The sequence below is a fragment of the Megalobrama amblycephala genome, unplaced genomic scaffold (genome assembly GCF_018812025.1).
Source record: "Megalobrama amblycephala isolate DHTTF-2021 unplaced genomic scaffold, ASM1881202v1 scaffold436, whole genome shotgun sequence".
Taxonomy (NCBI): Eukaryota; Metazoa; Chordata; class Actinopteri; order Cypriniformes; family Xenocyprididae; genus Megalobrama; species Megalobrama amblycephala.
This window is the reverse complement of record NW_025953378.1, coordinates 23,967-37,495: the sequence shown is the minus strand read 5'-3', so window position 1 is coordinate 37,495 and position 13,529 is coordinate 23,967.

Sequence of the window (13,529 nt, the reverse complement as noted above, 5' to 3'; positions counted from 1 at the left end):
ATCTCATGCATGCACGTATTATTGCACATGATATGAAAGAAAATTTTGTATAGGCCGTATGTTAAATTACAGTACCAGTCAAAAGATTGAACACATTGCCATTATAATGTTTTTAAAAGAAGTCTCAAGTCTCTAACCAAATAATGGTTTTCTATTTTAATATACTTTAAAATATAATGTATTTCTGTGATGCAAAGCGTCTGAACATTCCTACCTCTAGGGCATTTCATATAGGCTACTATATTTGTTATATTATAGAGCCTAAATGTTCATGTGCAGTTGACAAACTATACATCATTAAAAAGATCTAAGACTCAAGCTTCACATTTTGACTCTTAAAATCTTATATTGACCATAATTTCTTAATATGCTTAAAAGAATACACATTTGGAGAAATATTGATGGTTTCTCATATGTTTATATCAATTTTCTATACAGAGGAGTAATATTTATTATTCTATATTTATTTTCATCATTATGAGCGCTGGATGCTGTGTTTTTAAATTCATAGCCTACTTGCAGCCGGAGGGCGCTCTGCCCCTTTTGTCCACAAATGCCTCAGTAAAAGAAGAGGCATATCATGTGACAATCAAGGAACTAACAGAGGCAAGAGATCGCTAAATATGGCTATTCAAAACACTTTTGAAGACAATAAATACACGATTGAGATGATGTATGCATGTATTGACTGAATTTGCGTCTGAATAGCGCTGGCTCCTGTGGGACGTGGCCGCATTAGCGGATAATGAGCTGAATCACATGACTTCTGACATGGCTCTCTTTTCATACAGATTACATAAACACAGAAGGTTTGTTTTCGATTTGACTTACATGTTTTAAAACCTGACATCTTAACGTTTTTTTAGACATAAGTGTAATTTTTTTGTCATTAGTATTCACTAAGTTACAGTTCATTTTCTAAGAACTATCAGATTGGAGTTCGTTCAGAGGGAGACGAGAGATCACGCATCATGTTAGTTTTCTTTATTTTACAAAAAGCACAACATTTTGTTTTTACTCTGAGTGTACACAAATGAAAGAAGATATTCCACAGATTAAAATGGTGTATAACTCTTAATTGTATGTGCAACACTGACGGAGTATTTTGAGTCTCTTTCACACTGATAAGAAAAAAACCACGGTGGTATCGCCGGCGATACCCTCAGACCTCAGAGTGTTAAGTAGTTTAATCCATTTGTATTCTAGTTTTTTAAAATTCCCTAATAATAAAGTAGGTCACACCAGTGACTTCAACTAAAAGCTTCATATGTAGGGCTGTCGCGATAACCGCAATTTCGTAATACCGCGCTTTTGACGAGCCAACCGCAGAACACTGCAAAAACCGCAGCAACCGCGATATTTGCATGTTTTCTATTTTTTGAAAGGCTATGTCCTTCTCGTTTTACACTTCATACACGTGTACTAAATATTAAATAAGGTAATAATGATAGCATAATGTGTACCATGGTGATTTGTACAGAGGCTCCGTAGATTTGCACTAAACAAACCTAAACAGACAGTGAATGGGAGAGAGATCGACGGAGCGTGTGCGATTACCTGCGTCTGTCCTTCAGGCCGAGACATATATTCGTGAAAAAAAGTTGTTGTGTCCAAGGATAGCGAAATCTCTGCCTTAGCATCGAAGCATTACTGGTCAGCTGAGCCTTATAAAGTGACGCTCAACGTTAAAATGATTTCAACAGCTTGTTTCATTTCATCTCTCTTTGAATGAATCTGCGTTTTTGAACGTGCAGTTGAATGAACGGTTTAAAGACTCAAAGACAGTCCCTTGCCGCCACCTTGTGTCACAACAATGTAACTGCACTGACTGACAGCCCGTCTAGAACGCGCAGAGATGAGTAACGTTAGTTCTGCTTATACTCGTGAAATATCAGCAGAAAGTCTTGTTTTGTCAGATTCGAGGATCGAAACTAACTATTATACATACAACAATAGCTCTACCATCTTATTGTCAGGTTTATGTTCTGTTTTGTAGACCCTTATTTTGACATTCTCTTTACTTCAATGCTCTATTTAGTTTCGTTATTGAATATGACCTCTCTCTCTCTCTCTCTATATATATATATATGTATATATGGCGGTAATACCGCATATCGCGCTATTGAGCCACTCAAAAATACCGCAAGGGAAATTCCTTAACCGCGACAGCACAATTCATATGAAATTATGATTTTCTAATTAAAATTTCTGATAACTGAAAAGAGATAGTGGACTTTCCATGTGTCTTTCTTCATGGATCTTCAGGAAATAGGAAGAAGGTAGTCAATTGATGTCAACAGTGTGATTTTTATTTCAAATAAGAGATTTTTGTTAAAGGTAACACCAGTGACACAACACCAGGGTTTTTTTTTTATATATTTTATAATATTTATTCAGCATTTGTTTTTGTTTTTTTATGTCATTTACATAATATATTTGACAGTTATGCATACATTATTGTATTTAAACCCTGTTTCTGAGCTCAAAATAAAGCACTTTCCCACATGACTGTGGGGACGAGCACTTCTGTGCTGTTTGGAATTTTTATAATTAAAAAACAAATACTGCCACATTGATGCGCAAGGTTTAATTGTTCAAATATTGTTTCATATTAAAATATATAAAAAAATTGTTTTCAATATAAAAAAAAGTGTTTTCAAGTGTAATATTTCTGTAAAGGGACAGAAAAGTTGACTTTTCTGTAGAATGACCCATTCATTGTAAAATGAAGCAGTAACTTCAACCTACTACTAACTAATTAAAGATGTCATCAGATCATGTGTGCTTTCAGCAGTTATCATTTTAAACATCAAAATCATGATGCCCCCAATAGTAGGCTACTGAATATAAGATGTGGGATAATATAAGAATGGGACATTTTATCCAAGTCATCTCAATGGTAAAAAAGTGTCCCAATCTGGAGCTCTAAAATAATGTTATTGACTTCAACTGATGAATGCAGCCAAAGAAAAGATGAAGAATGGAAAAGCACTTTGCTGGCAAAGAAATTGGAAAATAACACAGGTAAGACAATTCCTATACCCATAAATACCTGTCAAACATGGTTTTATTAAAGAAAAGTTATTTAATAATTACTTTAATTTTTACACATAAGAAAGGTATAGCATGTGGCAAAAAGTGTAATATAGCCACACTGAGATACAAGCAAGTGACGATTGAGTGACGTCATTCTTTAGGTTACGCGCATGTATCCATGGCAACGCTCGGCTGAGTCGACAGTTAACGGTCCTGCCGGTGATTTTCTCAGATGAGGCCTTGAGTTTTCTCTTTCGTCGGTCGAAAAGGTATTTTAAATTTTAGTTTAGCAGACATTAGCTACCATAACCACTGTTTATCTTGTAAAGTTTAAATTATATGACAAGATTACATTTACAAACGTTTGCTGAAGTTGTTGTCCGTCGCGGCTGTTAAGGCCTATCTTCAAATGTACGCTAATCTTGGTCTCACGAATCCAAATTGTCAGTAACAAATGTTTCTTAATAGACAAACGATACCTGAAAACATTATTGAATGTGTTAATTTTGTCGTTTTAGGTTAGAAGCCATCGAAAAAACTGCCAACGGACTACCACAGCTGACAACGAGAGACGCGCGTGCACAACTGCATAACACACAAACAAACACACACACACACACACACACACACACACACACACGGAAAGAGCACAACAATTATGAAACTGCTCATTTATTATAAATAAATAAATGTATTTTTCTCCTTACAACGTGTTTGTGTTCTTTTGTTAACCTAGAAGTAGAATAAAAAACAATAAGAAGACTTAATCGAAAGTCCCCTAAACGTCCCGAATGGCCGCTGAACGTCCTGTGAACGTCCCGTGAACGTCCGGAGGACGTCTTTGCGGACGTCCCCGGGACAGCCAGAGGACCCTACACATGGACGTTCGGGGACGTTCGCAGAGGCCATTCAGGGGACGTTCTGGGGACCTTTTTTTGTTAGCTGTGTGAGGCTGTCAGTCTCTTGATTTTCTGCCTTACATCTCCTTTTGTGCTCCAAGAAAAATAACATGTTTGGTACAAAAGAACATGACCGGTTTTGTTCATGAGTAAATATTTCTTTTAATTTTTTAACTTTAGACTGTTTAGCCTGTAATTTTCTTGTATACCTCTGTGTATTTGAATGTAAAAGCCTTCTCTATTAGTCATATTGACGGTTTGTATATAGGAGGATGTATGCTCTAAACATGCAGGCTATCTGTAACTGTATTTTGTAAATATTAAAACAATGTTAGCTGAATGTGATGTGTGATTATTACATAAACATGCTCATTTATCTATTAGTATTAAGTATTTGAGATAAAAAAAAAAAAAAAAAACGAAAATATGTTAACTGTGTAAAACTTGGTAACACTTTAGAATAATGGTCCGTCATTGATAAGTAACTATGCAGGAAGTAATGCAGGACTAATGAGTAGTACTACATTAACACTTCAGCTACTACTATTAACTAATATAGAAACAAGCTTAACTAATCAGTAAGTAATATCAAATTAAGAAGATAGTTCCTTATTAGCCAATCAATAATTACCTAATGAAATTACCATCATTAATAACTATTAACTAACGAATTGTAAAGAACATTATCGTGTGTCTGAGACGTAATCAGTCATCATTTTTACTCTGAATATAGTCATAAAATGCATCACTAATTACTCAAGTGTTACCTAGTCACTATGCAGGAACTACTAGTGATCAGGACCATTATTTTAAAGTGAAAAAATATGCATTTTATGACCACGTTGAGAGTAAAATAAGACAATTGCTCACATCTCAGACACTTTAATGTTGTGATTAGTAATTAATTAGTAATTCTTTGTAATTTCTCATAGTTACCTATTAGTTATTAATGATGCCAATCTCATTCTCTAATTATTGATTAGCTAATAAGGAACTATATTAGTCCTAAATTCGATATTACTTACTGATTAGTTAAGCTTGTTTCTATATTAGTTAATAGTAGTAGCTGAAGTGTTAATGTAGTACTTCTCATTAGTCCTGCATTACTTCCTGCATAGTTACTTATTCAATGGACGGACCATTATTCTAAAGTGTTACCTAAAACTTTAGCCCAACTGAAATCAACATTGTGTTTCACTCAACTGATATCAACATCGTTTCAGCATAAGGTAAGCAAACGATCCGCGTTGATGGTCCGTTAGTTTTGAATGGCGTGTCTGACGTTGGTCTTTGATGCCGTGGAAACATAGATTCTAAGTTGATTCTGTGTCAGTGTGCTATCTGGGTTTAGCCTGAAAGGTTCAGCCTAAATAAACAAAGGTCCTAGAAAGCCCCTGCACAGCGGCCAGTATTTACAGCTTTGCATCGTCCACACATCGGCCGGAGAGCATTCGCGACATTTTCCCGATAAGCAAACGCTCCCTGAGCTATGTCTCGGCGATGGAACTTTGTCCATTGGGACAACATCGGCCCGACATATGTGTGTTATCTGGGAACATTTACAATTTCCTCAACTGTCATTGTGATCCATTGTTTTCCTATTGTTTATATTGACCGCACTCCCTCCCGTTACATCACTTCCGATTTGGCATTTTTCGGATGTGGAAGTAAAAATCTAGTTCCTACACTATTTTTCTATACATTGAATCACTGAAGCTGTAACCTGCAATATGCCCTTTAAGAATGTGCATGAAAAAATTGATTTAGGGACGATGAAACTGGAAGTGCAAAGATGCAACTGGTTTTGTTTTAGGGCTCATTGCTGCAGCACTAGATTCAGGAATCATGACTGTACATTAAAAAAAAAAAAAAAAAAAAAAAAAAAATATATATATATATATATATATATATATATATATATATATATATATATATATAAACTAATTAGTCATAAATACTTGCCTTTATATTTGCTGATGAATTGTTATTGAAGCCCAGACTTGTCTGTTCTACAGATAATGTGATGTTCAGTGTCCTGCAGAGATCTTTTACGCCTTTTATTTCCCAGCATGGTGGCATTGATGCTGCCTTTATTTCTTGCAATGACTGAAAAAAAGAAAAGAAAAGAAATCTAAGGTGAACGGAATAAACAAGCATATTTAAAAATCTTGTTGATCTGACTGGAATTGTTCACCCAAAAATGTACATAATTACTGTCCTAACCCTCATGTTGTTCCCCACCTGTGCAGTTTCACGCCTTGTATGTATTCCTGTGTGTTTGGATATGTGAACTTAAGTTTATTGGACATGTATCACTGAAATGATTATTCTCAGTACATTATCAGTTTATGTGTGTTTATATAGTCATTCAAAATGCTGTTTATCTTAATTTCTGTGTGATATGAATCAGTGTGTTCAGGGTCTGATCTGAAGCTTTTACTGCAGGCCTGTTTAACAGCCTGAATGTCATTTGTGCTTCTGTACGTGTCAAAAACACACTTTCATTATTGATTAACCACTATATACTTTATGGTGGTTTACACACCCTGACGGCACCTTTTATGAAGAAAAACAAATAAATATTAAAAGGAAGTGCGGCCACAGCTTCCTTTTCAAGTGAAATTAGCTCTCATCAACTACTAAAATCTTTTCTTATTTCAGTAATGTGTATGAATGAATTTCACTAAGGTTGATCAATGTTTTCACTAGTGTTTGTAAAAGGCTGTTCAATAATTATGGCCTTTATGGCCTCTCATAAGATTGTACATTAGGTTACTTTAATATAAAGTTCACCAGAATCCAGTTAGCAATACTAGTAGATAAATAGTATGTAGTGGAAAGTACATGTGTCCTGTGAAGCAAAGGGTACAGATGTGTCATAACACCCTACATAAAGGAATAGTTCACCCAAAAATGACAATTCTGTCATCATTTATACACTTTAAATGCACATTTCCTGCCGTGCACAAATGTACTAAAGCAACCAGGGTGGCCGTGGCAAACAAAGAGTAAAATATGAATAGGAAATAGTTGTGCACAAACAAACAGTAGTAGTACTTTTAGACAGATTACTCTGCATATGAACCAGAACTGAGAACTTTTACAGAATCACTTTATAAAAACACAATTTTTTCCAATCTTTATCAAGATAAATTCTTACCATACGTCAAAATAAACTCACTGCACTAATCCACCAAATGATACGTGAATTTACATTACTAATGCTGACAACAACAACTCAAGATGGAAAATTGCTAAATGATTAATTTCGTAAATATCTTAAGTATTTTTCTTGGCACTTTTTCATTTGTCTGCTTGTGTTTTAAAAGACTCTTTTCTTTTCTTTATATTTTCTTCTCTGTGTTCTGTAAAGCTGTACAACAATGTACATTGGAAAAGATGATGTACAAATAAACTGAAATTGAATTATAATAATAATTGCTTTGGATTAAATCATCTGCCAAATGTGTAAATGTGAACTCAATTGCACTCTGACAGAACCCGAGTAAAGTAATAATTAACAAAGTTAAAAACAACAGCTCACATTATGGTACTGTAAAAGAAGTCAATGTCAAGATTAAAACATAAGTTTGGTGCAAACAACAGAGTATAAAAGACTGAGTTGATTTCCTCTTCAGATACTGATACGTCATTAAACCCCTGATGTCTAGAAGCCCAGAGCTGAAGATAAGAAGCCCAGAGCTGACTACACCTCTGACTCAAAGCAGGATTATTGTACTTTATACTTAAAATATGAAGTTTTATTTGCCTTCATATTTTTGTTTATTATAAAAAGTAAAGTAAACATTTAAAAGAAATTTAATTGATTACAAAAACTGCCTACTGAAGCTTTGATTTATAGTGTTTTAAGACTCTGGATAAAAACACCACAGAGAAGTCTTCTGAACAAATTGTAAGCAATATAATTGAGGCCAGACTCGACTTACTTTATCTAACCTGAGAATAATGAATAACAAGGTAAGATGTTAAGATCAAAACACACACTGCAAAACAACAACTCACATTATGATACCATAAAACAAGTTAATGTAAACTTTATGATAAGTGCATAATTCCAGTTTCCCAAAATCGAATGCATTTGTGTAAGGGAAAAGTTGTAAATCAGGTTAATAATTACATTTAAAGGTGCCATCGAATGGAAAATTGAATTTACCTCGGCATAGTTGAATAACAAGAGTTCAGTACATGGAAAAGACATACAGTGAGTCTCAAACCCCATTGTTTCCTCCTTCTTGTGTAAATCTCATTTGTTTAAAAGACCTCCGAAGAACAGGCGAATCTCAACATAACACCGACTGTTACGTAACAGTCGGGATCATTAATATGTACGCTCACAATATTTGCATATGCCAGCTCATGTTCAAGGCATTACACAAGGGCAGCCAGTATTAACGTCTGGATCTGCACAGCTGAATCATTAGACTAGGTAAGCAAGCAAGAACAACAGCGAAAATGGCAGATGGAGCAATAATAACTGACATGATCCATGATATCATGATATTTTTAGTGATATTTGTAAATTGTCTTTCTAAATGTTTCGTTAACATGTTGCTAATGTACTGTTAAATTATGAGTGTGTAGTGAAAAAACAGCAAGCAGACTTTCTAAACATTTAAATTTTTTATTGTTTATGTTTTTTGTTTTGGCTGCAAAGATGAAGATTCGTCATGTCCGCTAGTAGTGGACGTGCCTATGTTTCATACGGATTACATAATCTGAGAATATGTAGGCTATTTTCCATTTGAATTGGTTCGATTAAAAGTGGACATTTCAAGCTTTCTATAGATATATTTCTCGTGTCTGTGAGGTAAGTAGGCTACGGTTCTTGTTTGTTACGTGCTCAAGTTCACAGAGACGACCGCTTCCGACCCGCTTCCTTGTGAAAGCCCTTAGGAGTGCAAACTGTTCTTTTTCTGAATGTTGTATGATATAGCCTAGTGTAATAAAGGCTTGATTTATTAATTTATTTCGTTTCATTTTCTTAACAATTAAGATGCTGCATGTGTTTATCCAGTCTAATCGAAGTGTGCGTCTCTCCCCCGACTTTCCCAACAAAAATCCCGCCCCCTCTCAGAAAATACATAAAACTGACATTAATGAGCTATATGCGTTTAAAAGTAGCCTATTAAAATGGTACAATGGCATTGCTCAGTTCAACGTGTTGGGAAATGGGGCATTTTGTCCCGCGTCAGCATTTATTCAAAAGTTAATAACGCTCAACATTCAAAAGGTAAATAAGGATTTTTCACTTGTATTAGTAGGCTTAGGCTATTTCGCCAAGTGAATGCCCAATTGAAGCTCTCACAAGCACAAAATGCAGGGATAGAATATGTTAATAAAGTATTTATTAACGCATTTTAGACGAACAAAAACAGGTAGGCTAAGCCAAAGACTGAGGCTACAATATCCATAAATAAATGTTCACAAATACCCATGAAAGTAAAACTGAAACCTTTAGTAAGTAAAACTGAAAATTACAAAGGTTTAATTGGCATCTTTATTTCAAACGACCCGACCGACCGTGACTCGAATATCATTAAAAATATTTTTGGATGACTCGTAACCGCGGGTGACCGCAGGCACCCGCTCATTTTGGATCAACCCACGCATCACTGATGGGGGAACAACAGTCAACTTTGAAGTGCAAGAAAAATTACACGTATTGCTGTTTAAACTGATCATTTAGCATGTACGGTTTAATGTTTGTGGAAATGGGCATGGAATAGTGAATAAACAAAATGACTTTGGTCTACTGTTAGATGGTAAAGTGAACCTGTTGGGTTGCTGTTTCCCCCCCAAAAATTGTTATTTTTGCTTTGTTTTTGCGCACAAAAAGTATTCTTGTCGCTTCATAACATTAAGGTTGAACCACTGCAGTCATGTCGACTATTTTAACAATGACTTCACTACCTTTCTGGACCTTGACAGTGGTGGTTAAATTGTTGTCTATGGACGAGTCATACACCTCAGATTTCATCAAAAATATCAACCGAAGATGAACGAAGGTTTTACAGGTGTGGAACAATTAATGACAGAAATTTCATTGTTGGGTGAACTAACCCTTTAACGTGTCACTGTTACATAAACTTGTACACATTAGACTAGACTAAAACCAGACAAAATGTGTGAAATCAATGGAAGCATCTTGCAATATGAAATATAGACAGGTAGGCAACCTTTCAATGCTAAATAAATAAATGTACGACACGAGGATGTTTTATGCTCTATAATATAAAAGAGTACAATGTAAAAATAATATGAGTGTTTACACTGAAATACTGTGTTGTGAATATCTGCTCAAACATGTTTATGGGGTATAGAGTAAGTGATCTCTAAAAGCGCTGTGAGTTTGAGTCACTTACAATGTGCATTTAAAAAGCAAAATGCACTTTACATTACGTTTTTAATCCAAACTCAATTCATAACGTAATAAGCGTTTGAAATGGTTTACATTTGGGATCTGAAGTGGCTTTTTTATCACAGAATGAGGCAGACAGTATATCATTTATATGTATTCTATATATAATTATTGCTGTCGATGAGCACTGCATTAAAAAAATATATACTTTATTTTTCCGAAAAATTTTCAATGTGCCCGTGCAAAGTGCCTTCAGTCTATATTGTTTTTTTGCGGTTAGAAAAACTGTGCTGCACGCATACACTATACGCGTTCTCTGCTGATGATTACAGCGTCACGCGCACTGTACGCCTACCCTAGTGTACATGTAAAAAAAAGTAATATTCACGCTAATTTTGAACGCAAATTATAATTAAAATACATTTATATGTTGCATGATGCGCGGGCCACAAATTTAATGCTGACGGGCCGCCTGTTGAGTACCCCTGGTTTAAACCATGGGTTGGAGGGTTTTTTGTATCACATGCAGTAAAACACTGCAGAGATCAACCATTTCACAATCCTCATTTTGGCTGCGTGAGATTCTCCAGCTTTGTTGTTGTTTAGCTTTAACAGCTCACGCTTCTGGAAAGCGGGCAGAGAGCAGCAGCTCATTTGCATTTAAAAGGACATACTAAAATGGCGTGTTTTTGCTCACACCCAAATAAGGGCAAATTTGACAGGGTTAATGTTAGAGTGAGCGGGCAATTAAAACCACTTCCCACTGCATACTATTATTATATTATAACCTTTATTTTACCAGGAAAAGCACACTGAAATTAAAAATCTCTTTCACAAGAGCGTCCTGGCCAAGATTGACAGTAACACAGCTTATGTGGGTTTAACAACTAACAAATATCATCCATACATACACACAAGCTAATTAAACAGTGAAAAAGACTATCAATACATAACTAGTCAAAACAACTACAGCCTGATGTTTCTGTCTCCAAGTAATTTAAAATCCTTTTAAAATCATCCAATGAAACCAGCTCCCTAAAGTTGCAACTTAGTTTGCAAATTATTCCAGGTGGAGGGAGCAGCAAATTAAGTGCCTTTTTCCCCAGTTCACTACGCACTCCTGGAACAGACAGTAAGAAAAATTCCTGGGACTGAAGGCTATAGATTCCAGCATGTTTTTTGCAAATATAAGTATGAAGATATGAAGGGAGTAGACCCAGGATAGATTTATAAATAAAAACATGCCAGTGTTTTAGTCTACAGGTAGACAACACAGACCATCCTTCCAGAGCATACAACACACAATGAGTGAGAGTTTTGAGATTTATTATGAACCTCAATGCACCATGATAAACAGTGTCTAAAGCATGTAAACACTGAGAAGATGTGTGCATATATATAACATCACTATAGTCTAGGACAGAAATAAAAGTGGCGGCAACAAGCCTCTTTTTAGCCTCGAAGGAAAGGCAGGAATTGATTCTAAAATAGAAACCCAATTTCACTTTCAATCTTTTCACCAATTGCTGAACACGAGGGACAAAGGAGAGAGAGCGGTAATTCAGGTAATACATAACAAGATAAGGTGTTAAGATCAAAGCGCACACCGCAAAACAACAGCTCACATTATGGTACTGTAAAATAAGGTATTGTAAAAAGTGCATAAATCCAGTTTCCCAAATCTAGGGCATTCGTGTATGGGAAAAGTTGTAAATCAGGTTAATAATTACATTTAATGTTTTTATATATATATATATATATATATACATTTTATATACTACACTCCATCAGCAACATTTGTTTCATTAGTATAAGTCTTCAACATTATAGATGTAAATATCACTGACAATTTGTTTTCCAGTGTAAAATAACAACCTTTTTTTTTTTTTTGCCATAACATAAAGCTGGTAAACCTGGTAACTTTTGTAAAATATTCACAGGTATACCAGAGAGTGGAGTGACCATCAATATCAGAGGTCAGAAATATATCAGAGGTTAAGATAATCTCTAACATGTGACATTAGCTCAAACTTGCATATGGGCATACATATTGAAATAATTATTACTCTTAAAGGATTAGTTCACTTCAGAAATCAAATTTCCTGATAATTTACTCACCCCCATGTCATCCAAGATGTTTGTCTTTCTTCAGTCGAAAAGAAAAACATTCCAGGTTTTTTTTAACCTTTTTTTATGTAAAGGGCATTTGGCTTAGTATTTGCTTGTTCACTTTGTAGACACTGGATTGGTACTTCCGCCTACATCTTTTTTGTTTCAGTAGGTAAGAACCTTATTCCTCGTCTGGGATCATGTACACTGTTAAAAGTAATTGTGATTTTAGTTTAACAGTAAGTTCCCATACTATATACAGGGAAAAACTGTAAAAGCTCTTACCAGACATTTTATGTTATTTTCACAGTAAAATGCTGTAAATTTTTAGATGTAAAAAAGAACAAATCAATGTATAATTTACAGTCAAAAACTGTAAACTGATATTCCCACAATTCCCTGTGTGACACTCCACGTTTGAAAGTATTTTGTTGAAAAAAAATCATGTTTCTTAATAGTTTTTGTTATCAGTTATGTACATTAGGGTGTAACAAAGCAGGACTCAGGCAGAGATCCAATTGCAAGCTTTATTTTAAAAGACTCTCTCTAACACACACACATTGCGAAGTCTTGTTTCACCCTGTGTACAATTCGGAGCGTTATTATCCTGTCTGCCTGTCTGTTACCGATCCTGTCTGTTACCCGTTTACGATTCTCTGCCACCTGCCTTTGGACTGTTTATTGTTACCTGGACCTGTGAGTGATATCTGCCTGCCCCGATCTACTGCCTGTATCCTGACCACGATTCTGCCTGACCCTTGTTTTACCTGTCTGCTCCTGTTTGACCCTGCCTGTACGACCACGCTCTTTTATAATAAAAGCTTGCAATTGGATCCCTGCCTGAGTCCTGCTTCGTTACATAGGGTTTTATGTTACTTCTTCTGTTGTTTAATGGATGTTTATTGCATTATGCAAGTGTTGTGGGTTACCATGATGGTGTTTTGCATTTGCGTGAATGACTCTTTGCACCTTCTTTGTATTAGTATATACTTCAGCTCGTGAAAAACCTATTTATGAACCTTGATTCTTCATGTGGCTTTATCTTTTACTACCTGCATTATTATAGTGGTTGTCAGTATGTTAAAGGTACAAAATGGATTTTAGTA